The sequence below is a fragment of the Phascolarctos cinereus genome, unplaced genomic scaffold (genome assembly GCF_003287225.1).
Source record: "Phascolarctos cinereus isolate Bilbo 61053 unplaced genomic scaffold, phaCin_HiC Scaffold_4;HRSCAF=312, whole genome shotgun sequence".
In the NCBI taxonomy this organism is placed as follows: domain Eukaryota; kingdom Metazoa; phylum Chordata; class Mammalia; order Diprotodontia; family Phascolarctidae; genus Phascolarctos; species Phascolarctos cinereus.
The window spans coordinates 292,050,388-292,063,872 of NW_027555847.1; positions in this window are offsets into that span (position 1 = coordinate 292,050,388).

Below are 13,485 nucleotides of genomic sequence, written 5' to 3' on the forward strand. Positions count from 1 at the left end.
GAGAAGTTGTCACGTGGAAAGGGGTTGGCCACAGAGGGAATGACTAAAGTAAGAGGTAAAAGTCACAAGGAAGACAAATTCAGACTTGATATCAAGGAACATTTCCTAATAATTTGAGACAATCAAAAGTGTAATGGGATGCTGGAGAGGTAGGGGATTGCTACTTAGATGAGATCTTCAGGAAAAGTGAGATGACCACTTGGACATGTTTTGAGGTGCACTTTTCTTTTCCTTGCATGAGTTAGACTAACTGGTCCCAGAGATCCCTTCCAGCTCTGAAATTCTGTGATCTATTAGAAGCTTTAATTAATGACTGTGCAGCCTTGCCAGGCTCTAAAACTTACAGGTTTTAGCCCTATGTGTAATCCCTTGAAGCCAGAGCACTACCAGGACATTAAAGGATTGAATTGTACATTGGGAAAATATGAGAGTTTTAAAGGGCTTTGGAAGGAACACGAAGGACCCCACTGTGGTAATAAAAGGAGGACACTATGTATGCTCATACAAAGGAACCTCTCATAACATAAATAGGAGAGAGTCATGAGATTCTTATTGGTTTCCATATCTATTTGATTTCAAAATAAAGGAAAAGAAATTTTTAAAGAGAAAAAAGACATGGAGAAAAGATGTCATGTAGTAGAAAAAACAACTAGTACCACGAGGGAGAGTTCCCTATTGTAATATGGTAAGGCTGCAGTTTCTAATATTTCTTAGCATGTTCACACAAACAAAAATATTTATTTTACTGTTCATTTCACAGTTACGCAATTTAATTTTGCAATGTTAATCACACTTGGAATACTACAAGTTTGGCCATCCCACCCACCCCCACATCATTACATGGATTGTCTCTGCAAAGTAAGAGAGTATTTTTTTTTCCTTCTTATACTGAAGAAATGAGAAGCTGCATGTCATAGTATATAGAAAACCAGCCTTGGAGTAAAAAACAACAACAACAACAACAACAACAACAAAACCCTGAGCTTATGCTTCCTTCATTCCCCAGGCAACTCCTCCTAAAACACTAAGTTACAGAACTACTACTGAACCATAGTCAAATTTCCTTACTGGATACTCCCCAGCCTATTGAGCAAAAAGACCAGACCAAAAAGAGAGATGAAGAAAGGACCAGAAGCAACACGTTAAAATGCAAATGCCAATGGACTGAATTAGGCAATATAGGTGCTACGTCTGGCTCTACTGCCAAGTAGTTTATGGATACTTTGCCTCTCTACACTTCAGATTCTTCATCTAAAAATAACTAAAAATCAGAATACGGTGATATGTGAAAATAAGAAAAAATAGCAATTAACAAATCTTTTCTATCGAGTTGAAAGTTCCTCAGCAATGTGCTGAGGCCATAGTCACTGGTACCAGAGGAAGGAGAGTGTAATGTAGGAAATTTCAGTGGCCAATTGGAGAACCCAAAAAAAAGTCACTTAGAGATTGGAAATATGTTTGACAGTTTCCACTGCCAAAGTGGTATATAAATGTCTCTTGATGCTGCTCTTCATTATTTAAAAGCCTTACCAGATATGGAAAGCTTTCCAAAAAATATGAAGGCATGAAAAATGGGAATCATGTTACCCTTTCCAGACTTACACATTTGTTGCTACAAGGCTGTTTAGAGATAACACTAACAGCAAGAGATGAGGAAACATCTACCAGAGCATGAGAAAAATTAGCTTTATTTTATAATAATTATTCATCTTCTTTGCACAATGAAATACATAATTATCCCTTCTACATTTTGACTTTCCCCATGACAGTTTCAATATATCACTGGTCAGCATAAGAAAGTAAGTGAGAAATTTTGGGAGTTTTGTGGAAGCCGCAGACAACATACAAAGGCCAACAGATGACACAGAAAAAGTTTAGAAACTCAGAAATGCATCATATACATATATGTGTGTGTGTGTGTGTGTGTGTGTGTGTGTGTGTGTGTGTGTGTATTACTGTAAATACCCTTTAAAAGAAAAAGAAAAAAATTCAGACCTCTTTTCTGGTTTGAAGGGAGGGCCAAAAAATTTTACTTGGATTTTCCAGATCACAGGCCACCACATTCCTAATCCTGTGATGTGGAAGGGATAACTATGCAAATTAATTTCATCAATATGGGTATTCCCTACAATAATGCAGATCACATGCCTGCTCATCCTGAGCAACTCTTATCTACATTCTCCCCTAAATACAACACAAAGATCCTAACCCATGTGCTGAAAGCCTTCCTGATTTCTTCTTAACATTGCAAGGATACTTCCTGATGTCTTGTTCCTCTTTGAGAAGGAAAGACAAACAACCACCACCACCACTAGTGGAGCACACAGACTGTGTCTTTCCTCACTCTCATCATGTGACCAGTCTATCTACTTTTTCTATCATAGAAGCGTCTTGCACCCTTTTTCTCTGGTGGTTCTTCACTGTTCCTGACTCATTTTATATATTGCAGTGGCCTGCTCATCCCTACCATGCACAGTACCCTTTGAGTGGCATCAATTTTTAATTCTCTGGAGACTGTCATGTGTTGAGGGCCAGATCAGAAGAGTCTAATATGGGATAAGGAATTTAGGTCAGAGCTTGACTCTTTCCTTTTCCTACCCTTAAGGGCTCATTTACTCAGAATATTTGGCTTACCAATTTCCCGTGCCTGAGAGGTGTTAGAACACTCTAATCCATCCTTGAACCTTGATAACATGCAGGTGTATACAATTAAAGTTGCACATAAGGGCTGGGGTTAGTCATGTAAGAATGGTGGGAACGCCTTGGGGATGATTGTTAGCTTTCACTATTTAAACTGGACCCTAAGAATAATAAACAGCTCAGTCTTTCACTGACCCACCTGGCCCATGTCTCTTCATTTCACGCTCCTCTGTGAGGTGCTTTACTTAGTTGCAGGCGACAGTCATTTTCTGTGTTTGCAGCTATAAAAAAACTATAGAATACTAGTATGAAAAAAAAAGACGCATCTTTCTTTCAGAGCCAAGTGTATAGTCTTAAAAGGGCTTTATGATTTCCCAAAAGGAATCCAGCCTATTTGCTTCAACTTTTTCAGTTCTGGCCCAACCCTTTGTTTACTTGAAGTGTCTAAACTAGATTTTTAGCTCTATGAGTTGTCCACCTAATTATGTCATAATGTGGACAATAATCCTTCATCTACTTGGTTTCTCCTATGCGGATAGATAGGCCAGGCTTCTGAGGAATTCTGGATCTATCCAAGAGATTATATGTTATAAAGCTGGATATAACTACCACAACACCATCCATAAAGAGAAGAATCAGGAGACAGAGTGGTACAGTAGGCAGTTTCTAGCACATGACAGCCACTTGATACTTACTAATTGATTTGGATCCAGAACAGACCTTGGTCAGAATTTCAGCTCCGCTTAGACCTGGTGTGACCTTAGGCAAGTCATTTAAATTCTTAGTTCCCTCATCTGTAAAATGAAGGGTGGGACCCATATGGCCTCTAAAGTCCCTTTCACTTCTAAACCTACAATCCTATAAAGGCTTCACTATCTGGAGGGAACGCCTCTTCAAACTGAATTCTATGGGGGAGCTCCTTCAGAACAGTGGTGAGCCTTTTGTGAGACTATACAGAAACCTCTTTTATACCTTGCCTAATATTAATGATCAGAGGGCTGTTGAATTCTTCTTTGAATACAGATGTACAAATAAGCTTGTGTCTACTATTAAAAAATTACAACCATAATACCTCTCCTCAAAATAAAGTAATAATAAAATATTCCTCTCTCCCTGACCTGGTGGAAAAATAAAAGAGCATTAAAGATGCTTTTTATATGATTTTTTTTTTCTTGAGACAATCCTATCTTCTCAAGACTAAAGTTTTCTTCCTGGATTTTTTCAATATTATTACCCATTCCTCTCTCTTTTTTTTTTAATCTTACACTTTTTAACTTTGCCATCTTCCAAAGAAGAACAATTTTTTAAAGCACATACAAATAAAGCCTAACTCCACTGTTCTACCACATCCCCAGCCAACTCTTTCTCCCTGGTTGCAACAAGTTTAAGTTTCTTCCTTATTTGTTTCTTAATTTTTACTATTTATTCTCACCTCAATTCCTCTCCAAGACCCCTACTGGAGAAAAAGCCCTGAATTATCCCCTCCCCTAAATAGTACTGATGCTTTCATGCTTCTCCAACTTCACAGAAAACCCTCCCCACAGTCAGTCAGAGAGATGTCTTTCAAATAGACAGACATTCTATGGCAGAGAAAACATTAGCGATATTCAATACTTTCCCTGTTCAAGTCTCTGGTGTTGTCCAGATTGTCTCCATTTCTCTAAAATCTCCCCCTTCAGACCTTCCTTGTCCTGGCAAGCATCCATGTCTCCCATTCCTTCATTCCCATTACCACAGCTCCAATGCTAACATGATCTCTGCCGTGGCTAGAGTCCATCAGAGACCTAGAGCCAAAACATGAAGGTAAGAAAAAAAGGCTATTTTCTCCTTCCATTTTCATAGCATCTGTTTTCAAAGAGACCATTGTTACAGGTGAACCAAGCACTTTATACAGTAAAGAAATGAATAAAAAACCTGTTTGAGATTCCAACTATTAACAGAAAACATGTGTAGACTTAAAAATTAAAAATAAACATGTTTAAATGTTGAACTGAAAGGCTTTATACCTGCCAAGACCTGATTTGGGGGGTAGGGGGAGGGGTGTTTTCCCAGTAGCTATAGATTACATCTTTAATAGTTGGAGAAAGGCATCCAACTGTGAGCTTTCTGGTGATGCGGGCATGGAATTGTATACACTGAATGTAATAAAGGCAGAAAAAACCCCACAACTTGGCTGGTTTGAAGTAAGGTTTTGGTAAGTGACCAATGAAGATAATGATTTCATTTTACCAAAATAACATTTTCTAGTCTTGCTATGATGAATCCTTTTGAGCTCGAATTAAGACTTCTCAGGGATTTTATTCATGCTGGCATTTTTAGAGCATTTCCTATTACCTTTTTAAGTTCAATGAGCACTTGCATAAGTAAAGGGTCTATTTCTTCTTTCAATGTGCTCATTCATTCCAAATTAGAGAGGGATTCTGAAGATTGTTTGTGAATCAACAGGGCAATTAACAGCAGGAGGATGTTTCTAAATGCACTATAAAGACAGGCAACCCAAAGGCAGTTCAGCAACATGTTTGCTGAAGGGAAACTGCAGTTGTCCAGAGCCTTCTTGGCTATGTCTGGTTTTCATATGACAAATAAACAGATGAGTCAGTTTCCAGTCTTCCTAAGGGAGTTTATATGATTGGAGTCAGGAACTCAGGAAAGAAAAACCTTCCCTTTTGCGCCCCCCCTCCCCGCCTTTTATAGAGATGAGCTAGCTGACTAGGTAGAGATGATTCATTTCAAAGATGCTGGCTATTTTCAAATGACTACTGAGCGATCTTGCTGCTGGCTGAACTCGGGTGGCTGATTCTATCACATGCACACATTTGGCTTACCATGCGAGCAAGAGTGAGATCATGTGGGTTCATCCTGGCAGAGTTTTTGAAAGTGCAGTAATTCATGCTGTCAGTCACTATCAACAGCAATTTGCTTCTGGAGTTGATTCCTACGGGCACTGATGTGAGCACAGGGCAACAGGGAAGGAAGCCAGGGCATAAAATTCACTTGGATTTCAGGGGCTTAATGTGACTTCAACATATCATTGAAAGAGCCACAATTCTTATTACTTTGCATTTTATTTTAAAGAGACAGAAACTTAAAAACCAATTCCTTCCCTCCTTCCAAAAAAAACAGAATCAGTGGTAATCTGTAGCCTATCTTTACACCCATCTAGGTTGGCTTCTCTTCTAAATCCATAATATATGACATTATGTTGAGTAAATGTGTATAGAGTCAATGGTTATTTAACCAAGGGAAATGACACTGTCTTTAGACCACATAAGGGAAAGATAAGATATAGGCTCCAAAGGAGACATCCTGAAGAAAAAATTCAAGAGGTGACAGTCATCTGTGTGGGAAAGGGAGGGTAAAAAGAGAAATCTGCTTGTAAAACCACTGCAAGAGGAAGGCAGTACTTAGTACATAGCATAAGTAAGCTAATATTTTAGTAAGTTAGCTAAAAAAGTTCTTTGACTCTAACGGATGCATGACTTCAGAAGACAGATGGTGAAGTACGCTATCCCCTCTCTCATAAGAGAGGTGGACTACAGGTACAGAATGAGGTGAGATATGGTGTGTCATACATGGTCAGTGTATTGATTGGCTTTATCTATCCCTTGTTATAGGGTAGAAGGAGAATCACTGAGAAATGATAGCAGTGTGACAAAAAGAGAAAGCATGCATCAATAAAGTATTTTTAAAACAAATTAAAAGGTTATTGGTGGAAAAGTTTGCATACTACTTACTTCCAGAAATGAAGCCTCTGTTTTGGAAGTCTGTGCAAACAGTAACACTTCTAGATTGATGTTTCAATCTTTCTGCTATTATCTTTAGTGGTGTTCCAGTTCAATTAGGATTTACTGGGTATCCACAGGATACATGGTACTTAGAGAGGAGGATGCTAGGGAGTACTAGGAAGACAAAGACCTCCCCCTTGAGAAGCTTACAGTATATTTCAGTGCAGAGGAATGAAAAACTCTACACCAAACTCAAGAAGCCATTTTCTCAATGAAATGTTTTTGGAGTGCTTAACTATGATCTTTTAAATGGGCTAGACTTTAAATTAAGAGACTATTCCTATGGTGCATCAAGCTCACCAAGCTTCACAGCCCAGAAGGTTCAGTCTCTTACAATTCCAGTTAACTTCAGAAGCAACATTCGCAAGCTGTATCAGATACCTTTCATATCTATGGCCACAGAGAGTTAACACAAACACACAAGAGATCAAGAGCTATTCCCCAAATGTACAAGTTGCCCAAGGATATAAACAGTTTTCAAAAAGAATTGCAAACTAACGACAATTTGAGAGATTGCCCCAAATTCTAAATAGTAAGGGAAATAAAGATCAAAACAACTCTTGAGGCTTCACCTCATGCTCAGAAAAACTGGCAAAGATGACAAAAGATGGAAGTAGTCAATGTTCAAGAGGCTAAGTAAAGATAGACACACTTACATATTGTACTTTTAGTAAAGTTATAAACTGTTGAAACCTTTTTGAAGAGCAATTTTTAATTATGTTAATAAAGTGACTAAAATGTGTAGAAATCAGTGCCTTCTCAATCAGGTCAGCTAATTATAGCTGATTACCTAACTATGCATATGAGGTCCCAGGTTACCCTACTGAACTTGGCTCCACTACTCAACATAACAGACATACCTGTGGCATACTTACAGCAGCTAATGGTCCTAACCTGCATGATGCTCTCCAAAGTATACGTGAAGGACAGTTCTCTAGTATGTATGGCCCTCTAAAAGAGCTCAGAAAGAAAAGTGTCACTGAACCCGATTAAAGACACAAGAGTAAGTCATTTCTAATTTGATTTGCAGTTTTAATTCTAGTACCTGTAAACAAGCCTGGTTTATTATTTCTCTCAAGTTATTTCACAAACTGATTTAAAAAGAGAATCTAATGAAAGGAGAGGCCTCACACTGAAAGACTGGGTGAGGGGGGACTACTGTGCTCTACCATGATTAATCTAGAGAACTGGTTTGATATTCAGTGTACATTAAGTAGATCCAAGCCTGCCTTCCTCAGAGGAATTCCTTGAAGATTTTGCTGGGGAAAAGGGGGAAAAAAATCTCTCTAGAAATAAATCAGGAAGATATCTTGGAGAAGTAAGAGTTTAGTCAGATAAAAGAGGGAAGATAAAGATTCCAAGAATCCTCAGGATAAATTTATAGAATCCAACAAAAAATTATCAAGGATGTAAAGGTCATTTAATCCCATTTAATTCTTCCAGAGCAAGAATTCCTTTAACTCTGTCCTTAGTCTGCCACTTAAGGCCTACACAACCTGGCTCTACCCTACCTTTCTAATCTCATTTCACATGGCTCTCCTTTATGCATTTACTCCTCATTCCAGACTAATTAGGTGAGATTAGTTTCTTAAACTCAATGTGCCAAATTATTTTAAGTTCATTAAAACTTCAGGGGAGAAGGAAAGTCAGCACTAAAATTCAAATGAGCCCTTTGATGTCCCACCTTTTTGCATTCCCAGAGAAAGCATCTGTTCAATGATGCCTACAATGATCTCCCTGCCTTTTAGAGTGAGACCAAACCCAGACGGTTCTGGAGAAAAAGTGAGGCTGGCGACCTTTCTCAGGGTTAGTGCCATCTCCTTCTCTGATCCCTCTGGTTAGAACGGTTCTCTCCCTCCTCAAATGTACCTGGGACACTTTGTATCCTCTCTTGCTCCTGTCACTACACTTCCATTATATTTAATCTTATACTAAGGGGACATGAGCTTTGCTTACAGTATCAAAGGCTGGCAGCATAGGCTTCCAGCTTTCTGACTCCTTCCCTCCTGTTGTAGTACTTTTTGAGTGGGTTCAAATCATATCTGTTACACTCCCCAAGGCCACCACTAGTCAGTACAGTAAGTAATTATCTAAATGTTTAGTGTAAAGTAACAGGAAATAAGAATGAAGAGTCTAAGTAGGAACACAGAAGCCTCTTGCTGAAACTGTCTCCCAAATTAATTGAGGCACATCTGCAGATTATGTGCTAAACGAAGGGAAGCCAGCTAGGGCTCAATAAACAGCTCCCTGCCTGTAGCTGCAAATAAGTACCAGGCACATACAGTAAAACCAAAATGTTGATAAGCTAATGAAGCAACCCTAAAGTGGTACAAATAAGACTGAAGTCTGTCCCCCCTACTAGAACCTTATAAAGTATGAGGCCCCCAAAACCTGCCTCTCAAAGACCCCTCCAACTGCTGTGGGTCCACAGTGCCTAACTACCTCCAGCTCCAATCAGCCCTCCAATCAGCACCTCTAGGTACCCCTTCCTCATCCCACGCCTCACATCATCTGTCCCTCTGCTCCCTTCCCCCTTTTAATGGTAGAGGTTGTTGCTGTTACTGTTTGTCCTCTATTCTCAAAAAGGACCATGTGATCAGGAAGGTGACTTGCCGGGACTTGCAAGTGAATTGGATTTATGTGAGGAGGGCTGTGCAAAGTCACCAGCCTCACTTTCTTCTCCAGAGCCGTCCTGAGTCCAGTGGCAAGATACAGATCAGGAAGGGGCAGCTAGGTGGCTCAGTGGATAGAGCACTGGCCCTGGATTCAGGAGGACCTCGGTTCAAATCTGGCCTCAGACACATAACACTTACTAGCTGTGTGACCCTGGGCAAGTTGCTTAACCCCATTGCCTAGCCAAAAAAAAAAAAAAAGATACCGATCAAGAGGACTGGTGATATCCTCAAGAGTCACGTACCTTCGGAAAACTGTTCTCATAAGCAGCTCTTTTGTGTGCTAAACTGATAGGAGACTGAGCTGCAAGTGGGATTGGTTCTGAGCAAGACAAAGCAGCATCTTACCTTTCAGGGCCCAGAGTATGCATCTCAGAGGGAAGAGGATAAGGAGGACAGTGCAGGAGCACTGTTTGAATAGCTAGACCTGGCCTAATACTGGGAAAGAAAAAGTGGGAGCTTACTTAGTAGGGCCCAGGAGTGCCAAGGTGAGTTTCAGTGGGAGTCTTATAAATGTAAGATTGCTTTACTTTTTATTTCCCAGGAATGTGTGTGTGTGTCTGTGTACATGTGTATGTGAAGTTAAATTGTTCTTCATATGTAGAGAAAAACATGGACAAAATGCAACTTTCTATGGACTTTGACCAGAAACCATTCATTTTGACTAGCTCAGATAACTTCTGAGTGGAAAAAGATCAAACTGGAAGGGAAGATTTTAAGGTTACTGAAAACTATAAATGCCTAAATATATCCTTCAGGATAATGCTAAGATACCATTTTTATTTTTGGTGAGCACATTTGCTTTTACATTTAAGCAAATGTAGCACTTTCAGGAAAAAAAGATTATAGGGGTAACATATGGTCAGAAACTATTAATTCAATAATAGAACCAGTATAAGGCCACAGCTTTACTAAGTGTTCATTTTGATTGGTTACAGTTTCATTCTGATTGGTTACAACAGTTTAAGCGAGATATGCATTCTTGAAATTAATAAAAAAATTTTAAAATTGTAATATCTTATGACCTCTAAAAAGACCTAGTCAATATAAGTGTTACTTAATACTTAACAGCTCAGAAAAAATAACAAACCAACTTGAAACTAAACTTATGATTTGTTTTCAAGTTTTTACCCTTCAAAATCCCAACAGCAATTCGATCTCCATAATGACAGGTCGCATTCAACTATCTCTCCAGGTACCAGAGTCCATCATTGAATGTGTTCCTCATTCCACTTTAATCAAGGTGTAACTCCTCATAAACAATTTCTCATCCTGTATAATTATTGTTCATCTTTCCTTAAATCCTCAAAGCAAGACCTACCCAACATACCACACAGCTGCCTTTTAGTATGTTGAAGACATCAATATAGCCAAGCTATCTATCTCCTCATTTCCACCCTAGCCCACCCATAAACATCAAGGTTGGTTTGATGAAAATGATAGGAAAATTCAGTATCTGCTAAATAAGAAACAGAACTCCACAGAGTTTACCATCAGGACAGCTTGTCCATCTCCAAGAAAGCTATGTTTATCTCCACCAAAAGCAAAGTGCAAGTAAAGACGAGAGAGATGCAGGATTCTTGGCTCAGTAAGAAGGCAAATGAGATTCAAATCTCTGGTGACGGCAATAATCCCAAGTGCTTCTATGATGCCCTGAGGACTACTTACGGGCCAAAGACCTCTGGTGCATTTCAACTATTCAGCACTGATGGAGCCACACTGATCAGTGACTGAGGACATGAGCCTGGAGAGATAGGTTAAACATTTCCATAATGTTCTTAACAGAACATCATCAACCAATGCTAAAACCACTGATCATATGCCTCAGGTTATAATCAGTTCCTCTTTAGCTACACCTCCAACTGAAAAAGAGGTACTGATGCCACCAAGCTTCTCTCACTAGGCAAAGTGCCTGATGCCAAATGCATCCCAGCAGAGATCTATAAAGCAGGGGGTCCACTGCCCATACAGAAGCTGACTGAAATCTTCTGAATTATATGGCAAGCTGAAGTCATTCTCCATCCTTTGGAGGTCAAAGGATGCCTCCATTGTCTATGTCTATGAAGGAAAAGGAAATCTTGTCCTTTGACCACAACAGAGGATCTCTCTCCTAGTCACTGTTGGCAAGATCTTTGCTAGAGTTCTCCTTGATAGGCTGATGAATCATCTGGAAGACGGTTACCTGCCCAAGAGTCAGTGTGGCTTTAGAAAGTGCCACAGAAAGGCTGATTTGGTGTTTGTTGTCCGACGACTACAGGAGAAATGCCAGGAGCAGAACAGAGATCTATATACAACATCTGTCAACCCAACCAAGGCCTCTGATATCATCAGTCACGGGGGCCTGTGGAAGTAACAGAGAAACTGAGTTGCCCAGAGAAGTTTGTCAGCATTGTACACGAGTTTCATGACAGTGTACTTGCAAGGGGTCTGGAGGATTATGCTCTTGAACTTTCCCAGTCACCAACAAGTTGAGTCCTTGTTCCCATGCTCTTCAGCATGTTTTCTTCAACATTGTCAGAGGCCTTGAAAGAGAATGAAAACAGCAGCAAGATCAGCTTCTGCACTGATGGTAAACTACTTAACTTGAAAAGGCTACAGGCCAAGACCAAAGTAGAGAGAGAGTTGGTGTATGACTTTTTGCTCACAGATGGTTGTGCACTCTATGCAGCCTCTAAAGCTAAGATGCAACAAAAGTATGGATCAATTCTCTGCTGCTTGTCAATTCTGGCCTACCGATTAACAGCAAGAAAACACAGGTTCTCCAGTAGCCAGCACTGCACCATTCATATGTGGAACCACTGGTTACAGAATATGGAGAAATTCTGTTCCCTTACCTCAGCAGTACATTCTCCAGGACTGCCCACATAGATGAAGTTGATGCACATATTACCAGAGCTAACTCAGCATTTGGAATGCTCCAAAACAAAGTATGGGAGAGAAAAGTTATTAGTTGCATACAAAACTGAAAGTCTACAGAGCCATTGCACTGATATCATTGTTGTATGCCTGCAAAATCCAGACAGAATACCAGTGCCAGGCTAGGAAATGGAACCGCTTCCACTTTAGTTATCTCAGGAAGATCCCAATGTTTAGCTGGCAAAACAAGCTATCAGGACACTGAAGTCTTCTCAGGAGCTGCACTGCCAAGCATTCAAACTCTACTGCAGAAAGCGCAACTCTGATGGGCTGGCCGCATAGTTCAAATGCCAAACGTGCACTTAACCAAAAGACTATTTTACAGAGAACTACCACAAGGTACGCACTCACAAGGTGGTCAGAGGAAGGCATGTAAGGGCACTCTCAAGGTATCTCTGAAGAATTTCAGTATTGACTATGATACATGGGACGCTGCCACAGGACCATCCAGCATGGTGTGCCCGCATCAAAGATGGCACTGTACTCCATAAGCAAAGCAGAATCGTAGAAGCATAAGAGACATGTGAGCTGTGCAAATCCAGAGTCACTTCCATGTTCTAATGGACCACTTGTGCCTAATCTGTGGTAGTGTCTTCCAAACTTGTGTTGGCCTAATCAGCCACAGCTGAACACATTGTACTGACTCAACATTTGCAACATCATTGGTCTTTTGTAAAAACAAAAGACAAACTACAACAATATGTCAGTATTTTTTCTGAGCAGGACTGTATGTAAGGCACTGGCTTTGAAGTCCACATCTTTCTAGGATCCATTAGCAGGGACTGTATATGTAGTTGGAAAGAGCATTTTAGCATCACCACCTTTGCCGGTGATATGGACTCTTTTGCGGGGGACAACTCTCCACAGATGTTCTCCCCGACCCTGCCCACGATGCAGTCAGTAGCAGAAGTGATAGCAGTAGCCAAAGGGCATCAGCATCATACATCCTGGCAGACTTATCTGACGTGAGTGCTGGTGTTCAGCACAAAGGCAAAAGCCCTGTGCACAGTGCTAGTCTGCCCCTGAAAGATCTGGCAGAAGCTTTGGGAAATTCAGATGAGGCCGTATTGCTCCAACATCAACTAGATGACATGAACCAGAGATGGAGTGATTTAAAAGCAAAGTCTGCTAGCATCAGGGCTCACTTGGAGGCCAGTGCTCAAAAGTGGAATAGTTTTCTGACTTCTTTAGAAGAGCTGATCCAGTGGCTAAATATGAAAAATGATGAGCATGCACACTGGAGGAGAGGAAACTACCCTAAAGCTCTAGCATAACCATTGTAAAGCACTGAGATGTGAAACTGAAAGAGAAAGACGAATCTATTGAATGCTGTAGACCAACCCGAGTCTTCCTTGCTGACCTGCTAATCGAGGCCCCTGAAGAACCAAGACATGACCTGCAGTCTAACATGGAATCAACTCCTGAAGAAAGAGCCCAGAAAATTGCTAAAGCCATGTGCAAACAGTCCTCCG